Raw genomic sequence first — 23,863 nt, 5'->3', positions numbered from 1 at the left:
TTGCTGTCATGACCCAGCTGGGACCAGCTCCTGAATGGACAAGAGAAACATGTATGAGCAAGAACCAGGAAATGTGCATTTGACTGGAAACAAAGCTTTAATTTAAAAAGAGAGAAAAGGGGACGTGCTAAACAGTGAAAAAGTTTAGGCAGCTTATGGTTGAAAATACCATAGCACCATGATGGCGAACCTATGGCACGCGTGCCGAAAGTGGCACACAGAGCCATCTCTCCGGGCACGCCAGCCGTCGCCTGTTGGTCTTCTGGGTTCCAGTGTGCATATGGGTGCCAGCTAGCTGTTCTTTGCGTGCACGGGAGCGGCAGAAACTGGAAGAGCAGCACTGTGGCACGCATGTGCACCAGGGGTGGGTTCTACTTAGCTTTACTACCGGTTTGCAGTGTGTCCGCGTATGCATGCTCTCTTCTGTGTATGCGCAGAAGCATTTTGGTGATGTCAGGGTCAGTGGGTAGAGCTTCCTGCCAGTTTTACTACTGGTTCTATAGAACCAGTGTGAACTGGGAGCAACCCACCACTGAACCCACCAATGATGTGCACGCTGGGAAGCTGAGCTTCTGGTTTCCGGTGCTCACATGTGTGCCAGCCAGCTGGTCTTTGCGCATGTATGCATGCCAGAAACCGGAAGACCAGGTGAACAGCGTGCATGCATATGCTGGAAACCAGAAGCTCAGCTTCCCGGCGCATGCATGCACACTGGGGAACTGCTCTTCTGGTTTCCAGTGGTCCTCCGTGTGCATTTGGCACTCAGTGACGAAAAGGTTTTCCAACACTGCCCTAGCCCAGTGGTGGTATTCAGCCGGTTCTATCCAGTTCAGGCGAACTGGTAGCGGCAGCTGCGGAAGGCTCCGCCCAGACATCATCACATCCCATTTTTGATGCTCTGTGCATGCTCAGAAGATCCTGCGCATGCGCGGAGTTGGTGCGTGCATTCACATTTGCAAACCGGTAGCGAAGGTAAGTGAATACCACCCCTGCCCTAGCCAATACACCTGAATCCTTCTCAGATACCTTCAGCAGCATTCACAAACTCTGGCTCCTAAGTTTCCTCCTCCTCTCACAATTATTAGACTCCCCCCCCCATGAGTCTGAGATTTTGACAGAACTTGATGAAAAGTACTGAACTTCTCTAATCACCCCAATGGAATAAAAACAACTGTGTTTCATCGTTACAGTAGCCACAGTAGAGCTCGTTCTCGACTTACAACCACAATTGGGAGCTGAATTTTCACCATGGTTGTAAAGCAAATTATTGTAGTTGTTAAGTGAATCATGTGATTGTTAAGCGAATTTGGCTGCCTCCATTAACTTTGCTTGTCGGAAGCAGGCTGGGAAAGTTGCGAATCGTACTTGTTAGGTTCAGCTTGTAGCTTACTCCTAACCTGTTGGTCAGGCAATATATCTGTTTCTTTAAGAAACAACTGAGCCACGTAATCAGGGTTTGCTGAACCCTGTAATTAGGCTACAGTGCATAAATAAGCAGCGCAGAGAAGCGTTCTTTGTTCCTGATTGTTCCTGTTCCTGTTGCTTCCTGCGTCTTTCTGCTGATTGGTGTTAGACTGGATTGTTATATGGTACAGTATACCGAGAGTTACTAAAGTCTGTTTGCTTTGGTAAGGGAAGATACTTACTGGACTGATATTACTGTTTATGACCTTGGACTGTTTTACCTACACCGAGACTGCTTATTATCTTGTATATAAAGTATTTCTCTCACACGAGCTGCACGTTTATCTCCTTCCCTGTGTGTTTCTGCTCTGCTCGTTGCACAAGCAACAAATACTTTTTACACACACCCTAACAGTACTCACATGACCCCAGGATGCTGTAACTTCCTTAAATATATACCGGTTGTCAAGTGCTCAAATTTTCATCACGTGACCATGAAATTGCTGCAATGGTCATAAGTGTGAAGACTGGTCATAACTCACTTTTTTTTCACTGCCCTTGTAACGGTTGCTAAACAAATGGTTTTAAACCTGCAGCTGAGACTGCAGTGGTTGCAGGTTGTAAGCAGGAAAGCTTTGCTGTGTCTAAAGACCTGCTTAACTCTTCAAGTTTAGTAAGTACAGGTAGTCCTTGAGTTATGACTACAAGTAAGCCCAAAATATATGTTGCTAAGTGAAACATTTGTTAAGTGAGTTTGCCCTCTTTTTACGACATTCCTTGCCACCGTTGTTAAGTGAATCATTGCATTTGTTAAATTAGTAACACGGTTGTTAAGTGAATATGGATTCCCCATTGCCAGAATGTCACAGAAGCAGATCACATGACCCCAGGACACTGCAGCCCTCATAAATATCAGTCAGTTGCCAAGTATCTGACGTTCTGAAGTGTGAGAAACAGTCATAAGTCACTTTTTTTCCAGAGCTGTTGTAACTTTGAACAGTCACTAAATGAACTGTTGTAAGTCGAGGACTATCTGTAAATGCATCTTTTTCTCAAGTTCACTGCAGGCAAACTATCTCCAGAAGAACTACATTGTCAAGGCATAGAAGCTACAGGACCAGGGTAGAAAGGTCTAAAGTCTAAGAAAACCTCTTTAGGGAGAGTCCAGTCTGAGTCAGACATAAAGATAACCATACAATATGCCAGCCTGAAAATGTATTTAACCATGTATTTTTTTTTAAAATTTGATTTATATGCCGCCCTTCTCTGGAGACTCAGGGCGGCTTACAATGCGTTAAGCAATATTGTATTGTATAACTACGGGTATGTATAGTGTTATGGATGGTTCTTTCACTACAGTTAGCACTTTATCCTGTTAGCTATACTCCAAAAAGACAACATCTAGAAATTAGAGTTTGTAACATAAGAACAGGGATGTGGTGGCTCAGTGGCTAAGACGCTGAGCTTGTCGGCCATTCAGCGGTTCGAATCCCTAGTGCCACGTAATGGGGTGATCTCCTGTTACTTGTCCCAGCTTCTGCCAACCTAGCAGTTCGAAAGCACATAAAAAATGCAAGTAGAAAAATATGGACCACCTTTGGTGGGAAGGTAACAGGGTTCTGTGTGTCTTTGGTGTTTAGTCATGCCGGCCACATGACCACGGAGACGTCTTCAGACAGCGCTGGCTCTTTGGCTTTGAAACGGAGATGAGCATCGCCCCCTAGAGTCAGGAACAACTAGCACATATCTGCGAGGGGAACCTTTACCTTTACCTTAACATAAGAACAAATCTTGTGTAAACAGTCTAGGTTTGGGGGGGTCCAGACAACTTTATTAACTGTATTCATCAGTTTGCTTAGAAACTGATGTCCAACATACCTAAAAAAACATAAAGTTAAGGAAGGATGATCTAAACCAGGGGTGTCAAACTCACGTCATCACGGTGGTGTCACATGATGTATTGGGACTTTTCCCCCCTTCGCTAAACCAGGCGTGGGTGTGGCCAGCGCATGATGCTTCTGGCCCGTGGGCCGGGAGTTTGACAGCCCTGATCTAAACAGAGATTAGGTTTTGAGACTTATAATATACAGTGCAAACATTTTATATTCCAAATGTTCAAGTATTGTGAACAAAATTCTTCCCTGGGATCTTCTATCTCCAACTCACAATTCTGATGGGCACTTTCCATCAGCTGTGCATGTCCTTTTGAGGTGCCCCAATTCCTACTTTTGTTTCCCACAGTGTGCCTTTCGGATCGAGGTCATCTACAAACCCAGCTTATTGGAAAAATTGGTTCGATTCGACTGTCAAAGGAAGTTATATACACTGGATAAATTATGCTCCAGTAGTTGGGAACACATTTAAATAAGGTTATCAGATCTGGGCTACAACAATGAGGACAACCATTAGATGGCAGCATGGAATTAAGAATTTTGTGTATTCTTTGGGTGCCCCCTTTTGGTCATGGGATTTTTGCAGCCCAGTTCTGGGAAACCTCATTAAGGCACTCAGAGTTTATGATCGGTACGCATGGATGTGCAAATGTGGGCTTGTATGTTCCCAGTCAGTGCCAGCTGTTTTGATGCTGAGGTGGCTTGCTCACAAGAAGAAGAATGATAATAAATTAAGTGACTGTGTTTGGCAGGCAGGATTTTGGCATCCGCAACCCTTTGTTATGCAATGTTATCAATTTATCTTTGCAAAAATCTAGCCAACCAGCTGTTCCGATTCATCTTTAAGGGACAAAATCTTTATAATATTCTCTCAGGGCCAATGTTGCCTATAGGCAAAATGATGTACATGCCAATCAATATTGGTTTGCTTAGTTCTGATCTAGTATGTTGGCTGAACTCTGACATTGTGGTACACAAAAGATGGTTTATAGCTTAAGGCGTTCTATGAAGCCAGCCAATTATGGTTTATCCAAGAAAGCATGGGTAAACAAGCCATTGCTCAATGTAATATGTAAATCCTGTCATACTTCTTTTCCCATATTGCCTGGGGTAAAATGCAGCATCCTTTGCACAAATAGAATGACTGACTGCTTGCTCTCCTTTAAGAGCATTCAAATTATATCAGCATAGGGGATTTGTAGTAGTGAGAAGTGAAGCTGCTTCTCCTGTTTATTGTGTTGGGTGGAAATGAGCTGAAATCAGTATTTCCGGAAGATACCAGGCTAGGAAAGGATAGTAAAGAATAAAACGAGCCTGAACGTTTTACTTATTTACTTATTTGCCCAATGTCAACTTTCTATTATCAATCAGTCATGCCGTAGTCATCACCCAAATGAACTATTGCAATGTGCTCTACAGGGAGCTGCCTTACAAGTGTATCCAGAAGCTTCAGTTGGTACAAAATGCAGTGGCATAGGCAGTTATTGTGAGCTCCAAGATCTGTACACAATACACCTCTACTATGCAAGCTGCATTGGTGGTCAGTTTGCTTCTGGGTTCAATTCAAAATGCCTTTAAAGCCTTACATGCAGTGGTGGGTTCCTACTGGTTCGCCCCAGTTCAGGCGAACTGGTAGCAGTGTCTGTAGGAGGCTCCGCTCACCCTTCCGGACATCATCACGGATGCTCTGTGCATGCGCAGAAGCATTGTGTGCGAGCGAAGTGAGCACACACGCACATACACGCATGCTCACAGTTCTGAACCGATAGCAAAGGTAAGTGAAACCCACTACTGCTTACATGGCATGTGACTGGGATATTTGAGGGACTGCCTCTCCCCATACATCAGGTTTGGCAGGGAAGGCATGTTGTGAGTCCCATTGGCTAGGGAATGTTATTGTGTGGAACCTAGGAGGAAAGCCTTTTCTGCTTAGCCTCCTCCCTGTGGAACATCATTCAACTCATAACTACTACTCAGGGTCACCTGGAACCATGAAATGGGCAGCAAATAAATTTAATAACAATAAATAATAATCATTCCCCCCAAAATAAGGTTGAACCCAAGCCTATTGGCCATCAGGGAGACCCTTAAAATATAGCTTTGTCAGCCAGCTTGGGAATCCCACAGTAAAGTGGAACCTGTTAGATGGTTATATGGATTAATGGAATATACTCTCTATATGTTTTCCTTGTACCTTGTTTTTATTTCTTTTTATCATGTTTTAATTTTGTTTTAATTCCAATTGGTTGTTTTCAGGATTTTGTGTGTTTTTTATTGTTACTGTGTACACCTCCCAGAATCACTATGTGAGCTGAGAGACTATACAAATGTGATTAAATACTTCATTGTTGAATCTTGTCATTTCGCTCACCCATAAGATACAATCCAGCAAGAATTGCTGCTAGTAAATCTCACTGAAACCAACCAGTGTATACAAGAGAACAAGTGGTACAACATATCTTTAGGCTAAAGATGGAGCAGGAAAATGGAAAAAGCATTCGATTCATGATCTAACCACTTGCAATGATCCTTTCACACAGCCACTTCCTACCAAATTGGAAGGGAAACTGTAAAACGGCTGATTTCCGTAACAACTGTGTACATCCAGGTGTGGCAATCTGTTTCCATCCTCTGCTTGTTTCTGACAAAAAGGTTGCCATTGGTGGGATTAGAAACAACAACAATAAATCATTTTTCCAAGCTGGCACCTTCCCAACTCCCAGAATTCTCAGAGGATTTAACGATAGATTTTGGGATTTTTAGTCCACAATAAATAGAATTGTAGAGAGCTAGATAAATGGATGCATAATTCAGCAGAGTTCTTATGTTTCTGTCTGCCTCCCGGGGAGAGGGGAAAAAAGGGCCCTCTGGATATTGTTAATTACTATTCCTCTCATCCATGTCCAACAGCCATTAGTTACTCTGGGCTGCTAGAAGCTGCACTCCAATGAATTACTATGCCTCAGCCTAAGCCTCTCCATCTTTATTCTATATAAAGAATGTGCTATAATCAACGATTCATCTCTTTCCCCTCACCCCCCTCATACTATATTTCTTATTTCTCATTCTTTCATATCCCAGGACTTCCCCTCACCCCCTTTATAGTTTATCTTCTTCCACTTATTGTTTCTTCAAAGCACAGAACCATTTCTTTACCAACAAGATGGCTTCCTTTCTTCTATGTTTATCACAAGCCAGGCTCTCCCAGTCAGGGAAGACAAATATTTTGCATGGCCTTAAACCAACACAAAAGCCATCCTTTCTGGCGCCACTAAGTCAGAGAGGGTTTTTTTTTGTTGTTGTGTTGTCCCCCTCCCCCCTCCACCAACTTTTTTTGGGACCAGTTTTGTCTTCTTGCTGTCCTCCCAACCCACTAACTCTTGTGACGACTTTGAAAAGAACAGGCAAAAAAAGTCTGTCATTTTGGAGTGGAGGAGAGAAGTGGCTGAAAACTTCCATCCTTGAGGTTGAGCGGTTTTTTCTCTCTCTTTTAATTTTTTTCCCATTTTTGGCAGGTGGTTGATGGAAACCACATGATGGTTCAGCCCCTGAAGTCATTTGTGTGTCTGTGTGTGCGAGCGTGTGTGTGAGCTCTGTACCTCATTGAAACCAGCTTGCCTACAAGGAAGTCAACCCCTCTCAATCCCCTCTAGTACAGTACAGCCTCCTCCAGTCCTGCGAAGGGCTTGACACACTCAGCTCCAGTCTGCTGGCAAAAGGGGGGAAAAAAATCATACAAAAAACAAGCGGAGGAACAGAAAAAAGACGGACTTTAACAAGGCGGCCAAGGAGAAGTTGCTTGGGTGGAGAAGAAGGATCTGCTTCAGGTGTGATTTCGAGGACCAAACTCTGATCTGAAGGTACTTTTTTCTTTTTCCCTTTTTCTTCTCTCAACTCATTTTCCAAAGTTTGGTGGGGATTTTTTTTGTTTTTTTGTTCTCTCTCTTGGAGAGTCTTTGGGGCAAATGGATTAAATGCAGTGGACCACACAGGAATTTCAGCCACGGAACCAGCAGAAACTGGGAATTTGGATTTTTAGATCCCTTGCTCTCACCCTCAACTTAAGCCACAGTGTTCTTTTACTCTAACCCCATTAGAACTTCCTCCTTCCTAATTTTTTTTTAAAAAATCCGCTCTGTTCCATTTACTGTCCCATCACTCTGTCTCCCCACCCCCTGCTCTAACTATTAGAGATCACTTCTCTTACGCTCTCAGGAATAAATTGTAAGAGTTCTGCATATCTACTTCTCACCCACCCTTTCTCCAGCTGCATACATTTCGTGTGTTCATAAGGGGTGGAATTGTTCTCTCCAGTTGTCATTCCCTACATTTTGCTCCCCCTCCCTGTAAACTGAAGAGAATCCTACTGTTAACAGCTTGCTCTTAAGCTCCCTTATTCTCAAGTTTCCTTTCATCTACTTGGCAGCTGCCTAACCTTATAAGACTTATTAGATTGTTTCATTCTTGTTCCCTGGAAAAGCTTTTAAGGAACCCCTGCGTTGTAACTGGAAAGGAACTACGATAGGTGTGTAACACAAGGAACCTAGGCTGATCTCAGCAGCTGGCCACACTTTATTCAGGTTGCCTTGTGGTGCATCCCCAACTTTTTTGAAGGATGGCTCAAACCCTACTAAGAAGGGAATTTGGGACCGTCATCTCAAACACTGTGTTTAGTCAGCACTTACGTGTGGCTAAGTAGGAGACAGGACAGCTCTGAAGCCCCAGGATCTAGTTCACTGGGGAGTTCAGCCTTGAGGAAGTGAGGAGAAATGGCACTTATTGTGGGATAGAAGTTGTGTATGTTCATTTATATTTTTGTCTTAGATCCCAACATTTGTGGCAGTGGAGATCCCTGAATATGGATCTTTCTAATTTCTAGGTATAGATTTTCTGCAACAGAGTAAATGTAGGAACTGACTGGGGTGGATCCTCAACGATTCCCATAATTAACCAAGCTGGAAGTATGGAATTATAGCTGGAGCTATATTTGTGCTTATCTAGCTAATACATCAAAGGTCTCCGTGCCCAAACTCCTTGTATTCAAAGAGAGAAGTGAACTGAATGTACCAGATTTTTTCTAAAGCAGGGCTTTCCAAAGGATTTGGTTTTGAAAGCACCTCTCTTTTATTCGTTTGGCTTTCGTGTTTTTCCCTTTCGTGTTTTTCCATCTCAGGGGTAGATACAATCTCCTGTTCTCAACCTCTGCAAACTAGTAAGTTAAAATTAAAACAAAGGGTGAATTTGGGGGGAAATGCAGCTCCAAAGGGCCTTTCTGAGTTCCCATGAAAAGAGAGTCTCAGACATGCTCATTGACTCTAGCGCCCTCTAGCTCCACTTGCAACTATGCAAGGTTGGGCATCAGAGGAGCGCCTTTTGGTCCAGGTTTGATCATATCCCAGGAGCAGCTAGAGGACTCTGCAAAACTCGCCAGAAGGGCAGAAACTGCCTTTCCCTGATGTTTTTCTTCAGTCTCTCATATTCAGAGTTTTTACTGCCTCTGGTCATGGTGATTTTAACTAGCTTCCAAGTCACTGCCTTCCCTGTCTAAGCCCCTTGTGGAGTCATTTAGCCTCCCATTCCATCTTGCGGGAACAGCTTCCCTAAACGAAACACGGGGTTGCAAACTATAGAAGAGCACTTTTATTTGTCTGTCTTTCTGTTTTATTGCTGTTCTTTGATTTGGCACTCTTTTGGATTTTATCTTCCCTAGCCAATCAGCACCAGATTTTTCTAGTAGTTGAAGAGGGTAGAGACAGATATTTATTGTTAAATTTATTTGCCGCCTATCTTGCCAAGGAGTTAACACTGAGACTCCCATCTTTTGCTAAGGGTATACAGAGAAACCCTGTATTCTCCTCTGTAGTTTCTCAATTTAGCATAGCCTTTTTTTTAAAAAAAATTCTTTCTTAAATCCAAGCTGTCTTGGATTTGTCCAGTGTGAGTCGAAACATGAGCACAGCAGGCTGGAAGGGTTTTTCATTCATAGCCAGCATAAATGTTTGCAAACCGGGACTGCAAAGCCAGCAGTGTCTCCAGGAGCTTCCTATTCCCACCCTTGGAAGCAATTATACAAGGAGGCCCCCAGGGGGGATAGGAAACCCACAATGTCTGCCAATTTAAGCAAAGCCGCCTCAATCCTTTTAGTGGATCAAGCACTAAGGAGGTGGGGAAGATGGTTATAGATGTTAGAAAGAGAGAACGAGAGGGAGAAAATTAAGACAGACTGAGCTGATCTAAGGTTAACATAGGAGAGGCATCCAGCTAAAATGGGAGATAGGGAAGAGTTGGTGGCTTTCACAGAGAAGGCAAGAGGGGAGTGGCAGAAGTGCTTAGGCCAACAGATGTGGTAAGCACACACAGCTCCTGACTGCTGCCTCCATCTTTGGGAGAGCAGATCCAGCTGGCTTGTGGAGGAAAGGCTGCTTGGGAGAAAAACTATATGCCTGCTTGCCAAGTCTGCATCCTTGCGCCAACTCTGCCTTTCTTGGCCATGCAATTTCCTTGGCAGCCCACTGCTTGCTGAGCTGGCAGGCATGACCCACTGCCTGCCATTAGAATCCTCAAGCTGGCTCCACACAGCCGCAGATATCAAAGCCACACGGGCTCCTCTGACCCACAGCATGTGGCATTCCCCATTCCCACCCCTACAGGCTTCTTATTTTTAATTTGATTGTTCCAGAGCTGTGTTGGTCAGTCAATCCTGCACTTGGTTTTTCCAGTCGCCATCTTTTCCCCTTCTCCCATGATTGTACCAAAGGCCACATTCTCATGGCTGGAATCAGGATACCTGGATGGATTCCAGCATCCACCGCTCAAAGCTGGCAGCCATAGTCCTGAATAGTCCTGACACTTGAATTCTGTCCCCATTTTTCCTGTATCCTTACGTCATAGGGGAGAAATCAATTTGTCAGGCATTGTGTACATAATATCTCAGTCCTATGTTTTTCCCCACTCTTCTAGGGCTTTTTTTAGGCATACAATATCTCTATGGCATTGTGTTTTGTTTGGACCCCTTTAAAACATCCCTGCAATCTGGCAAAATAGCCTTACAGGTTCAGAGGATTGTTTTCGTGGGAGTAAATATGAGAGGCAGGAGTGCTGCGCAGGCCATCTTGTTTTCCTGACCTCATAGGAAAGTGGGTTATAAAGCAAATGGAGAAATGAGTAAGTAAAATGTTGCTGCGGTGCAATGGCTAAGAATGACATTAAGACAATGTCACCAATGGTTAAGGTGACATTGTAACCAAAGTGTTCCAGCTTTGAGGCTTTAAGTTGCAATTAATTTGGAATTAAAATTTGCCTTTCTCCCCAAGTGACTTTCAGCCTCATCCAAGCATTATGACTTGAAGTACAACAGTAACAAAGGCAGGCTTGATTAACAGCACAGGGATGATGGCTACCACTATAAGATATCACAAATCACTAGGGAGGAAAAGGCCAGGGACATTCAATCTACAAATTGAGTGCTTTAATTATACACTCTCCCTTGCAGTAGGTTGACACTGTTGATCTAGACTTGTCAACTCAAAGAAAGCCCTGTTAAATATAAGTATAGGTAAGTATGCCTAGAATTTCAGATTTATTTATTTATTTATTTATTTATTTATTTATTTATTTATTTATTTATTTATTTATTTTTCATATTTGTATACCGCCCTACTCCCGAAGGACTCAGGGCAGTGAACAGCCATAATAAATACAAATACATATAGAAGTTTAAAACTATTAAGAAACAGATTAAGTAATTTAGGCTCAAAGATTAAAAACATCCAAATTTATCTAAAGAGATTTAAAACCCAATTTAAAAGCCAGTTTAAAAGCCAATTAAAAAGGGAGAGTTAGGCCAGACCAGCTTGTTGGAATAGAAATGTTTTCAGGGCACGGCGGAAAGATTGAATATCCTATAGAAGAAGAAAATATATTGAGTATATACTGTAACTAGTATTTGTTCAGAAGGGAGGAAATCATTAAAAAAGCAAGAAATGCAGCAATAGTGACTAATTTCTTTATCCAATATGAAAGTAGTCTAATTATGCACATCATTCTCATGATATGTCAAAATTTCAAGCTGATTTATTTATCACACATATATATTTCACCTTTCCTCCAAGAGCTTGTGGGGAGGCGTTATTCCTTCTGTCTTCATAACAATCTGCGAGTTTCTTAGGCTTATGGATGGATTCGAACATGCACACAATTCACATGAAACATTGGATAAGCATCATTTCTTGATGAGCAATACAACCAATTATGGACTAACGGCACATCCTAACAAGGAGTAATCCAAGTAACAAGTAAACAACTCAAGAAATATTGTCAGGTGTAAGATATTTTTTTTCATTCAAAAAGCAAAAGAAATACAGTTTGAAAACACAGGAATTTTCCGATTATTAGTCTATTTGGCCTATCATTATTTATCATAATTCCTACAGTTACTACAAGGCCTCCTATTTGAACATTTTTAATTGGAGATACCAGAAATTGGAAATAAAATGCATTACCATTAAGCTATCACCTGTTCCTGCGTACACCCACCCACCCACCACAAAATTGTCTCCTGAAACTCAGAGATATGCTTCCATATTCTTCTTCTATAGCGTCACCTGGAAATGGTTTCCCCACAGGGGACTCATGAAATTTTTTGTCCCAATTGTACTTAACCATGATGCAAACATAATAAGAATTGCAAATACTGGTAATACCTAATCAAGATGAAATGTATCTTGTTTTTGTTGCATCTCCACGACCTCGTCCTCATTTTGTTCCCAACCTTTAATATAAGATTGTATTGCGACATCCTGAGCTGTACCTACCTGGGTTAGCACATCCACCCTCCCCTTTATATATACAGGTAGTCCTTGACTTACAACAGTTCATTTAGTGATGGTTCAAAGTTACAACGGCATGAAAAAGGTGAGTTATGACCATTTCCCACACTTACGACTGTTGTGGCATCCTCATTGTCAACCTGAACAAAATTCAAACGCTTGATAACTGACTCATATTTATGACGGTTGAAGTGTCCCGGGCTCATGTGATCCCCTTTTGCGATGTTCTGACAAGCAAAATCAATGGGGAAACCAGATGTTGGGCTCAATTGCAGCCGTAAGTCGAGGACTACCTGTATTCTGACACTATCTTAAGGGCAGCTTCAAGATCAGTGGTGGGTTTCAAAATTTTTTACTACCAGTTCTGTAGGCATGGCTTGGTGGGTGTGGCTTGGTGGGTGTGGCAGGGGAAGGATACTGTAAAATCTCCATTCCCACCCCACTCCAGGGGAAGGTTACTGCAAAATCCCCATTTCCTCCCGATCAGCTGGGACTTGGGAGGCAGAGAATAGATGGGGGCGGGACCAGTCAGAATTTTTACTACCAGTTCTCCGAACTACTCAAAATTTCTTCTACCAGTTCTTCAGAACTGGTCAGAACCTGCTGAAACCCACCTCTGTTCAAGATGTATAACATGTAGGAGGCTTTCTCAGTCATGCCTTGGAGGGAGGGAAATCAGGGGACTGCAGTGATTCTGAAATAGGTGCAGCAGAGGCAGGATGGGGATCAGCAGTGGGAATACTAAATGTTATGCTGGTATAATTTCTTGCCTCTAATATGGATGCAGAATGTTGCAGCATAGCAGCAAAGAAAGATCCAAAGGAAGCTTCATGCAGGAGATGCAAAACAACAAAAGAGCTCTGCATTTATTTTTCAATAGTTCCTTTCATCCAACCCGAGCAATTTAGCCTCCCTTTTCAACATGTCCCCCCCCTACACACACACATTACTGAAATCTGGAATATTCCGGTGTCTTAGCCAGCTGGTTGCTGGCACGCTTATGTTGCCATTGTCTTCCAACTGGCACTATTGTTAAAAATAAAGTTCAGACCCTAAATGAGCATTTTGTATGGACAAGAAGCCAAATGATTTGAAAGGCAAGCTCCAATTTTGATACTTTATGTTGGAAATGGGTGAAGAGGTCTGCTGAGCTGCAGTGCATATGAGAGTAGGAACCAAAGCTCTTCTCCTCTGTTCATGAAAAGCAGAATTTGGCTCTGGCATGGTGGCAGCCACAGGGGGAAATGCCTGTAATTGACAGCTTCATGTAGAGCACTGCATGATGTTTGGGGAAAGCTGCAAGATCAGAGCCAAGATGTGAACATGTTCAAGGCTGGTTCAAGATCATTGGTTGCAGGAAATCCACCCCTACACGCTCTAATTAACAATCATGGAGAGCACATTCCACTCCAGAAAGGCTGCTGAGAAAGTGTCATTGAAATAAATAACAATTGCAAAATAGCTCTGCAATGGGGCACCAAGAGTGCAAGGGAGAACTTCCAATTAGTTCAGGAGTCTGTGCGTTGGCTAAGGTTGAATTAAAAGTCACTCAGTACAGGGGTTCTCCACTTTGCATAATCTTCCTTTCCTATCCAGAATGGACCAATGTTTCCTCCTGGTCTCAAATCTGCTAAAGAGAAAAAATGGAATAGCTAGTCACTAGTCATTGGCTTTTGATGGGTAATACTCAAAGTCTTTCATTACAATTCTCCTGAAGGAGCTTCCAGATACAAACAGTCTTCATGTAATGACTGCCTTGTTTAATGACCATTCAAAGTTATAATGGCACTGAAAAAGTAACTTCATGACTGGTCATTGCACTTACATTGCACAATCAGGTGTTTGAGATTTGGGTCTTTGCAACCAGCAAGCATTTATGACCCATGCAGCGTCTTGTGAATACATGACTGCTATTTGCATGCCTCCTAGCCAGCTTCTGACAAGCAGAGTTGGTGAAGAAATCGGCAACAAAATCGCAAGCCGCAGTCACATGATGTCTTGTTCAACAACTGGGTTGCTTAGCAATGGAGTTGTTTGTCCAAATTGTGGTAGTTAAGCAAGGACTGCTTGTGTGAACATTTCTATACCTTACCAGTCAAAAATATGATGTGCCTAATCCACGTTTCCATCCATAGAAGATCATTTTTTTTGTCAGAATTAAAAAGGCCAACAAAGCAGTGGGAAAACACAGGCGTATTCCAAAGGCAGAGGATAAAATCTATGCACACATCTGTGTATGCACACACTCACTGGAGACTAGTATTCCAAGAAATAGGGCAAACACACAATAAAACCCTTGTTTGGAAAGCTCCTTCGTTTACATTTCTTTATATCGCATTCCTTACAACATTCCTCCCTATTACTGTCAAAGTGTGTTAAAAGTTAAACAAACAAGAAAGAAAAGAGAATTTGGTATTGCCAGTTCTCAAGGCTGATGAGAAAGTTCAAATCTTATTAGTTCTTGCTTTGACATTCACAGCATGGGGCTGGTCGCTGAAATAGCTCTGTTTTCCCTTTCTAGGCCCTTTCTCCTGAGATTCCCTGCCCCCCCCACCCAGTTGGAATAAAATCATGCCATCTTAACATTGGCTGTTTGCATCACCAATTCCTATCCTACATCTGCAGCAATTCCAGATGCATGCACACTCTTTCCAGACCCTCACGCTTTGCAAGTCACCAGCATGCAAGCAAGCACCAACCAGAGGGCTGCAGCCTGAATAGGGTGGGCCCGATATTCTTGAACTGCAAGACAATGCTTTGGCTTTCCCAAGTTGTCTGCTCCTCTTCTGACATCCTATCTGGGCATTGCATACATTGTGATATGAAATGAAAAAACTTACAGGAAATCAAGCATAAAAATGTATCTACAATTTTTTTTTCCTGTACTACGGTGTTATTTTTTATTGAAGAGATTCTTTACAGAGTAAAAATAATATCAACTTAAAGAACAAAAAACTAAACTGATACGTAAATAAGTAAGAAATAAAAGAGTAAAGGTAGAAAAGAAAGAAGAAAAAAGAGATACAAAAAAGCAGCTTCTGATCTTTACAGCAGTTACAGTAAATGCATTTATATTTTATCCTCTCTATAGTTATATTGTGGCTTTGTTTTTTTCCTTATTCTACCCTAGCTATTTCTCAAACCCATAAATCACAAATTAGTTTTTTTTATAGTTTTAGCAAAAAGTACATAAATGGTTTCCAGTCAGAAAATGTGTCTATAATTTTTTTTTATTAACTGAGCAGATTACAATTTGGATAGGTAGGGAATGGAAAAGCAGAACAGTAAGTTCAGAGGGCTAATGACCAGATGGAAGAAAGTTATCTGTACCGTCTAATGCACCTCTGGTCATGCCTATATCTTGGTAACTTTGCCTTTGTGATCATGGGTGGTGAAGGGCTATAAATTCTATATACCTAGCCCGGGTATCGGCAACCCACAGCTCCAGAGCCGCATGTGGCTCTTTGACCCCCCCCGCAGCTCCCTGCCGACCCGGTCACGTGACCTGCTCTCTGCCCTGAGACACTGGCCAAACCCGGCTGTGGCCAACACCAATCTCACTAACATGAGGGCCGGTGGGGTGGGAATGGGATCTAGGAGGAGGGTACGACAGAAAGGGGGACAGGCCTGCAGCTGAGGAGTGAGCACAAGCCGTGGTGGCAGCTTCCCCAAAGATAATAATAATAATAATAATAATAATAATAATTTTATTTCTATACCGCCCCTCTCCCGAAGGACTCAGGGCGGTGCACAGCCTGTTTAAAAACACAAACAAAACAACAATATAAAATTTAAAATAATTAAATAAAGTGGCTCAGATTTAAAACTCCAATAAATTTAAATATCCCAATTTAAAAGCTATTGTGTTGTTAGTCCGGCCTGGCGGAATAATAGGGTCTTCAGTGCGCAGCGAAACGCCCGGAGGTCGGAGATCTTACGAATTTCCGGGGGCAGTTCGTTCCACAGGGATGGGGCTCCCACAGAGAAGGCCCTCCCCCTGGGCGCCGCCAGTCGACATAACTTGGTTGACGGCACCCTGAGGAGACCCTCCCTGTGGGAACGGACTGGTCGGTGGGAGGCTATTGGTGGCAGGAGACGGTCTCGGAGGTACCCGGGTCCTATGCCATGGAGTGCTTTAAAGGTGGTAACTAACACCTTGAATCGCACCCGGAAGACCACTGGGAGCCAGTGCAGCTCGCGCAGGAGGGGTGTCACATGTCACAAGATGACCCTCCTCCTTCTCCTCACGCGGCCCCCTGGCTGGCAGTTGCAGGGCTGGGAGGGCGCACAACCCTAACCCTCCTCCCGGATCTACGCACCTTCCGCCGCACTCTCAAGACCTTTTTATTTCACCAGGCTAGTCTGGCCTAACCTCTCCCATTCTCTTTTTAATGTAAATTTTAATGTAAATTTTAATTTGTTCTTAACCTGGGGTTTTAAATTTGTCTTGGGCTAAATTGATTTAATTCGATTTTACTTCTGCTCTTAAATTTTTGTATTCTATGTGTTTTATCCTGTGCCTGTTCACTGCCCTGAGTCCTTTGGGAGTAGGGCGGTATACAAATTAAATGAAATGAAAAATTTCTCTTTCGAAAAATGCTTCTTGGGGTGACAATCATGAAGGAACTTTAGGAGTCAATGTCTATGGAGATTCTCAGTCATCCAGGTCATGGTTGTCCCAAAGGTGCTTTTTCAAATCAATCTATTCCAAACCTTCAGGATGGCATGCCTAACAAAATGATTTTGAAAATCAACATTATCTTTAACTAAATCACTTGTCTGCCCCAACACCTCTTCTCCCAAACAGTTAGGCTTCCAATTGCCAATTGCTCAGCTGTTTGTCTTTTTTCTGCGAGAGAAAGACATCAGGTGAAGACTTACCCACTTTATCCCCAGTGTTGTCAATTTGAACCCCACAGGAAAATGTAAAAGGATGCCAGATGCTCCATATGTTGCTGGCCTCTAATGTGATCTTTGACGTCTATGGTGATCCTAAGCTGTATTAGTCCTACCATCGCCAAAGCATCAGCTACTGGAGTCATTGAGAGGTTTCCCTCCAATGCAAATAAGGAGCTATGGGTCTCAAATCCAGAATGACATTGCAAAGACCCTTTCAAATTTGGGAGCGTCCATATTTGCAATACAGGTAGTCCTCGACTTAGAACAGTTCACTTAGTGGCCATTCAAAGTGGCCACTGAAAAAAAAGTGACTTATGACCATTTTTCACACTTATGACCGTTGTAGCATCCCCATGGTCACGTGATTTACATTCAGACGCTTGACAACTGAGTCACATTTATGACCGTTGCGGTGTCCTGGAGTCATGTGATCACCTTTAGCAACCTTCTGACAAGAAAGTCAATGGGGAAACCAAATTCACTTAACATCCGTGTTACTAATTCAACAACTGCAGTGATTTGCTTAACAAATGTAACAAGAAAGGTAAAAGGGGGCAAAACTCACTTAACAAATTTATCACTTAGCAACATAGATGTTGGGCTCCATTGTGGTCATAAGTTGAGGACTACCTATATACATAAGGGCAACTGTGGGGGAGGAACTTAAAAAAGTCAAGATGGAGTCTTTGATCATGTGATCAAAAAAGAGGTGTGACTTAGAAAGGGGTAGGTATTTAATCATATGTTTGCTTCTGCCATTTTGACTTTTTTGAGAGCCTTTCCCACAGATGCTGCTTAATGTGTATTTAAAAAACGCCAGTTGCATAGTTGCTAGTTAACTGACTTCCCATCTACTTTGATTCTGAACAAAAGGGAAGATCCGAAGGAAAAGCAAGCTTGAAAAAGGGAGAGGTATATTTGTAAATGTGTAAAGTGGGGTCACACCAGTTCAAGAGACAGCGCTGCCAAGTCTGGTTTCAATATGACAGAAAGGCTAAATTATTAAATGCACATGGGAGAAACTTTTTAAACATATTTCATACATTTTAATAAGGTTTAAATGAAATGAATTCCATGTTAATTTTTTTTTGTCCTGGCCCTGTCTACATTTTTGAACTATGGCCCCCAGGATGCCATTCAAAACCCACATGTGGGTTCTGCTCCCAAAAAAAAAAAAAAAAAAAAAAAAAAACACCACACCCTCCCACTTAGGGTAAATGGAGAGATGCTTCTCTAATTGGATATGGCACCAGGAGGGGATTCCAGGTGGCCTTTTGAATATTTTATCATAGAGCAGTGTGACTCAACCTTAGCAACTTTAAGATGGGTGGGCTTCCACTCCCAGAATTCCCCATTCAGCAGTGCTAGGGAATTCCGGGAACTGAAGCCCACACATTTTAAATTTGGTGAGGCTGAGCAACAGTCATAGAGAATGCACCGTGGCAATGAGTGCACTATTGGAAGACATAAAATATCAGTCTAGGCCAGGATAGATTGTCTTACAGAAAAACTATTGATGTGGTCACTAGGAGTAAAACATGATTTGATGGCACAATCAATCAGTCACCAAAAAGAATGACAGCTACAGGAAGTACCATTTTTCTTCTGAATCTGCCAAGTAATGGCAGCTAGTATGGTAAAGACTGTGGATGGACCTTAACCCTTTCTGAAACCCACCCTACTCTTATAAAGAAGGAAACATGGTTTAATCAGGGCTGGGATTTTGAATTATGGGAGGAGTGTGTTGGAGAGTGTCATATCACAAACTCAAACCACGTTTAATGAAGTCCTAGGTGAGAAGCCAAGTAAACACTTGTGGAAACATCAGTGCTTTCTTTTACCTCAGCTTACTTTTCTTAGAGTGGTGCGGTCAACCAGAACAGCTTTCCCCCAGTGTGGTGTTCTTTAGACAGATTGGGACTACAATTTCCAAAATAGCCTATTAGTTATTCATGATGGTTGAGGATTCTGGGAATTGGAGGTCCCAGGTTGAGTACAGCAGGCCTATTAAATATATGCAAACACTGCATCTGGAAAGACTGCAATGAACCAGGTTTCTGTTCTATGCCCAGTTTTTAATTCTTGGAATTAACCCAGAAATATATGAATACCGTTTCTTCAGTCTCTGGTTCTTGCAGCCAGTGATTAGTTTCGAAAAAGAAAAATGCCAATGCTTTGTCCATTATGAAACAAATTTGTCTTAATCCCAGGGCTGTATGAGCATGAGCAGTTGAGCCACAGAAGCTCACTGAAGGACCTGTGTTTAGATTAGACCTTTTGAAGTGTTTTCTGTCCACAGTGGGCTCCCACTGTTTTCATCAGAATGACAAAAGCAGCATCAGAGCCTTGTGCATCAGGGTGACATGGTGTTGTGGCCCGCCAGCGGCCTGCATGGATTATGGCTGATCCCGACGACGAGGAGGCTGGTGTGGGGTCGCGCCAGCAGCCTGCGCAGCCAGCGCTCACATCGGACAGCGAGGAGGCTGAAGAGAATGTGGTGCCAGAGGCAGAGACTCAGCCAGGGCCTTCAGAACCTCCAGAGGCTCCTTCAAGTGGAGAGAGCGAAGTGGAGGAGCCTCTCCTCAATGCTCGAGCACGCAGGGCTGTCAAAATGCAGGAGTGGCTACTCAGGAGGAGGAGGTCTCCTCGAGAATAAGGTTTGAGGATAATTGGACACTCCCTTAGCCTATTTAAGTCACACGCAGTTAGTAATTTCTTGCTGGAAACAACTTGTAATTATTACAGAGCATTTCGGAGAGTGAGTGTCTTATTGTATTTTGTTTTCTGGGCTGGTTGCCAACCTTTGCTGGACTTTGTTTATTCTTGGTACGTTATAACTTTGATAAGGACCGTTGGTGTGTGTCATAATCCTTGGGAATCCGGAGCTGGGGCAGAACACATGGTCATAAATGTAGCAAACAGGTAGAGCTTAAAGTCACAATGCCTCAATGCTGCTTGCATTGCTATGATCCACCTTCCCCCTCCTACAGACCACACTGCTCTCTATTATTTTTGGAGCAGCATAGGAGTAAAGTAGTTTAATTAGGACACTGGGATATAGGTTTTAATACTTTGCCAAGCCACAAAAGTTACTAGTTGCTCTAATCCAGGGTTGTCAAACTTGCGGCCCGTGGGCCGGATGAGTCACGTGCTGGCCATGCCCATGCCCGGTTTAGCAAAGGGGGAAAAAAGTCACGATATGTCACGTGATGCCACCATGACAACATGGGTTTGACACCCCTGCTCTAATCCCTCATAGAATTACTTTGGGGATAAATGTGTGGATATATCTATAATATAGATATGCTCTGAGCTTTCTTGGAAGAAAGATAAAAGTACATTTCACAGCTGATTTTTTTTCCGAAATGAAAACTGTTCTTTGAACTGTTCATTTAAATGCTGATCAAAGATCGTCTGAGAAACAATGGCTTTCGGCTGATAAAAATTAGGGGGATGAAGTGTGGTGCTTCTCACAAAAGGTTGGCCTGCCCCAACTGGGAGTCCTTCCGCTGTGTTGGATTACAACTACCATCCTACATCCTACATCAGTGATGGTGAACCTTTTCAGCACTGAGTGCCCAAACCGGAACATGTGTGTGTGTGTGTGTGTGTGTGTGTGTGTGTGTGTGTGTGTGTATGCGCTGGAGCACAGAAAACCCGAAGACCAGCTGCACCTGTTTTTTGGCCATTTTCAGGCTGTTTTTCGGGCCATTTTCAGGTTGTTTTTGGACCGTTTTCAGGCCGTTTTTGGGCCTGTTTTTTGGCCATTTTTCAGGCCGTTTTCTGGTGCTCCGGTGCCCGTGAAGATCAGCTGGCCGGTGCACTTGTGTGTGCCAGAAACCAGAAGAGCAGCTGGCGACGCTGTGCATGCCCACAGAGAGGGCTCTGCATGCTACCTCTGGCATGCATGCCCTAGATTCGCCATCACGGTCCTACTTGGATGTGCTACAGTTTAAAACTAGGTAACCTGGTAGCCTGGATAAGTTTGGGACTGCATGAATTGCAGCTTTGACCATACTTAGTTAGGGTTCATGGGAATTACATGAAGTAAGGTGACTGGGAATTGTGGGCATTGAAGTCTGCAAGCCTTAAAGTTGGACACCCCTGCTCTACATTATCTAGGGATATCAGACTGCCAGCTTCTTCTATGATCCAACCTATCAGCAGGGACTGAGTCCCACATTTCTGAGACAATTAAGCTGCTGCAGAACATTAGAGGCTGCTCTGAAGTCCCACATGGGTCTTTTTAGAACTTAATTTCTTGTGTGGACTTGAAGCCTATCTTTTTTATATGGAATAAGATGAGTAACAAAATCTTATTTCCCAACAATGAACATAATAAAAATCATATCAAAGGACCACCAAACACGTCTCATCCACCATCTGCCAGCAAAACTCCGGATTCCAGAATACTACTTGTATATTTTTTTCCTAAAAGTGCTTAATCTTGGACTCTGGCCAGACTCTGAATATTAATCATCTTGTACAAATTGTGCATATTTGCAAATGCTTTCTAATATTGCATTAATTAAAGCCCTGCTCCCCTTCATTTCAGAGAAGTTTGAGAAGGAAACCTTCCAATACATCATGTTTCATATTATTGAGGGGCTGGGGCCAGGCTTGGCTGGGGTCATCTTGCTTTTATGCAACAGTGATCAAACTGGGTTGGTCAAGCAGCGCATCCTCTTCTTCCTTCCCCAGCATGTCCACACACCACATCATAGCCCAAGCTGCATTGGCTTGTCCCAGGCCCAGTGTGTGTGTACAGGTAGTCTTCGACTTACAAAAGCTTGTTTAGTGACCATTCTAAATTACAAGGCCACTGAAAAAAAATGACCATTTTTCACACAGTCATACGTGTGAAAAATGGTCAGAAGTAGGGTTTTTTTGGTGATTTGATCAAAATTCAGATCTTGGCAATTGACTCATATTTATGAGGTTGCCGTGTCCCAAGGTCACCTTTCATGACCTTCTGACAACCGAAGTCAATGGGGAAGCCATATTCCCGTAACAACTGTGTTACTAACTGAACAACTGCAATAATTCATTTGTTGTCGTAAAAATGGGGCATAATTCATTTAACAATTGTCTCGCTTAGCAACAGAAATTTTGGGTTCAATTGTGGTCGTAAGCCGAGGACTACCTGTACAGCCAGGGAGAGTTGCTAAGGGAGAGAGAGACTTCCAGCAGCCTGGCGTCAGCTTCAAAATTGGAATAGAAAACTGGGTGTGACTCCACCTATAATCGCAACCATTTGGGACCTGGGATATAAAGGCTGCTATTGTGGGCTTTGGAGTGCATTGTGGGTTTGGAAGGGACACGGGAGATGCTTGCTGCTTGTAATTGTTGGCTGCAGCCTGGGTGGAAAGCAGCTTTTACTGGAAGTAGCTCTTTCAGGAACGCAATCATTCATATTTTGGGCTGTCCCACTAAAGACAATCTGCTTGATAGAGTTGCCACCTTTCTCCCTGGCTTTGTTCCTGTGCCATCAGCAGAGCGGTCTGACAAGGAAAAATAAATAAATCATTGGAAGCTGTCTCCAACATGGAGATTAAAGGAGAGGAAAAAACTTCAGGGCTTATTTTCTCCCTGGCAGGCTGCTGTTAAAAATATAAGAGCGCAGATATTGGGAACAGATAAAAAGAAGGAAGGAAACCTCAAGTGTGTAACAAGGAATATTTTATTGAGGCCAATATGTTTGGAACAGAATAAACCTTTAGAGTCACTATTAAACATAACTAGTTTAACCGGATGTCAATCTGTATGATCATACAATATTATCCTGGCATTCTGATATCTAGCTCACTCATGTGACGTGTTATGGTCCCCATCCTATTCTTTTCCTTTTGTTTCTCCTTTTATATTCTATCCCTCCTTTTAATAAAGGTTTCTGCTGAATATGCTTTCCTTACATAATTAAATTACATACATTCTTATCCAAGACATAATTCATTAAATCTTATTGGTGGGAATGTATTTAAAAACATAGCACTTGCTTGACATAATTTTACTTTATCTTTCCCTTCCCATTCCGGCAGACTAGAAATCTGTGATTGCTTTTAATCTCCAAGGCTATTCTTCTCTGTGATCTACACAAATTGGGCAGCTTTGAATAATAATACATTGAATAATATTTTTGAATATTATTTTGAATAATAATAATATTGATTAGTATTTTTAAGCCTGCATATTTTTACCAGTTGCTTGTATCTATGGGTGTATAGCTGCCATGTTAAAAAAGCAAAAGAACAAAAGACATGCACACCCCAACATGATTATGCAACATGATTGGAATAAAGAAGAAATTAAATTATGGTCTGAACTGGAAGTTGTTTTGTGCTCACATGCAAATAATATGTCAATTAAAACACTAAGGATGCGTGTGTGACACCAGGTTGAGTAGCAAAAGCAATGGAAAAATATATTGTATTATTAATTAATTAACATTCATTAACATATTCCCTCCAAATAACAATTGCAATTTGAACAAAAATAAAGCCAACACCTTGAAAGCACCCACCAAAACAGAAAGTGTTCCAATTAGGTCTTGCCCTGTCTGTTCACGCTTTGTGCAAAATAATGTCCATGTAGATATAAAAGTGTGCAAGCATGTGATCTTCTAGTATGTCAATCACCTCAATATGTAAATGTAAATTACCCTAAGTGTAGTTAAAGACAATGGAAAAAGAACTAGCTATTGAAATCTGTCATCTCACTCAGCTGTTTCATTCTGCTTCACGGTCAAGCTGTTGGCTCTTATCTCTGTGGTTTGGTTGTGCTTTGAGTTGCTCCAGGGGAAAAAAAAGCATGTGCAGAAAAGCATGGTATTAGTTTTTCAGT

At 42.5% G+C, this 23,863-nt stretch overlaps 1 protein-coding gene across 1 annotated transcript in view; it reads left to right on the top strand.

The window, feature by feature from the left end:
• Positions 1–6,845: 6,845 nt before the first annotated feature.
• Positions 6,846–23,863, top strand: part of BGN (biglycan) — a 55,997-nt gene continuing 38,979 nt past the window's right edge. Inside the window, exon 1 of the mRNA XM_070935177.1 lies at positions 6,846–7,156. The gene's annotated coding sequence lies outside the window, so the exon portion shown is untranslated. The remainder of the gene's footprint in view (positions 7,157–23,863) is intronic.

The sequence above is a fragment of the Pituophis catenifer genome, unplaced genomic scaffold (assembly GCF_029215685.1).
Source record: "Pituophis catenifer annectens isolate HBS135680 unplaced genomic scaffold, rPitCat1.0.hap2 SCAF_2, whole genome shotgun sequence".
NCBI lineage: Eukaryota > Metazoa > Chordata > Lepidosauria > Squamata > Colubridae > Pituophis > Pituophis catenifer.
The sequence above is the reverse complement of the archived record's forward strand: the minus strand, read 5'-3'. Positions and strand labels throughout refer to the sequence as shown.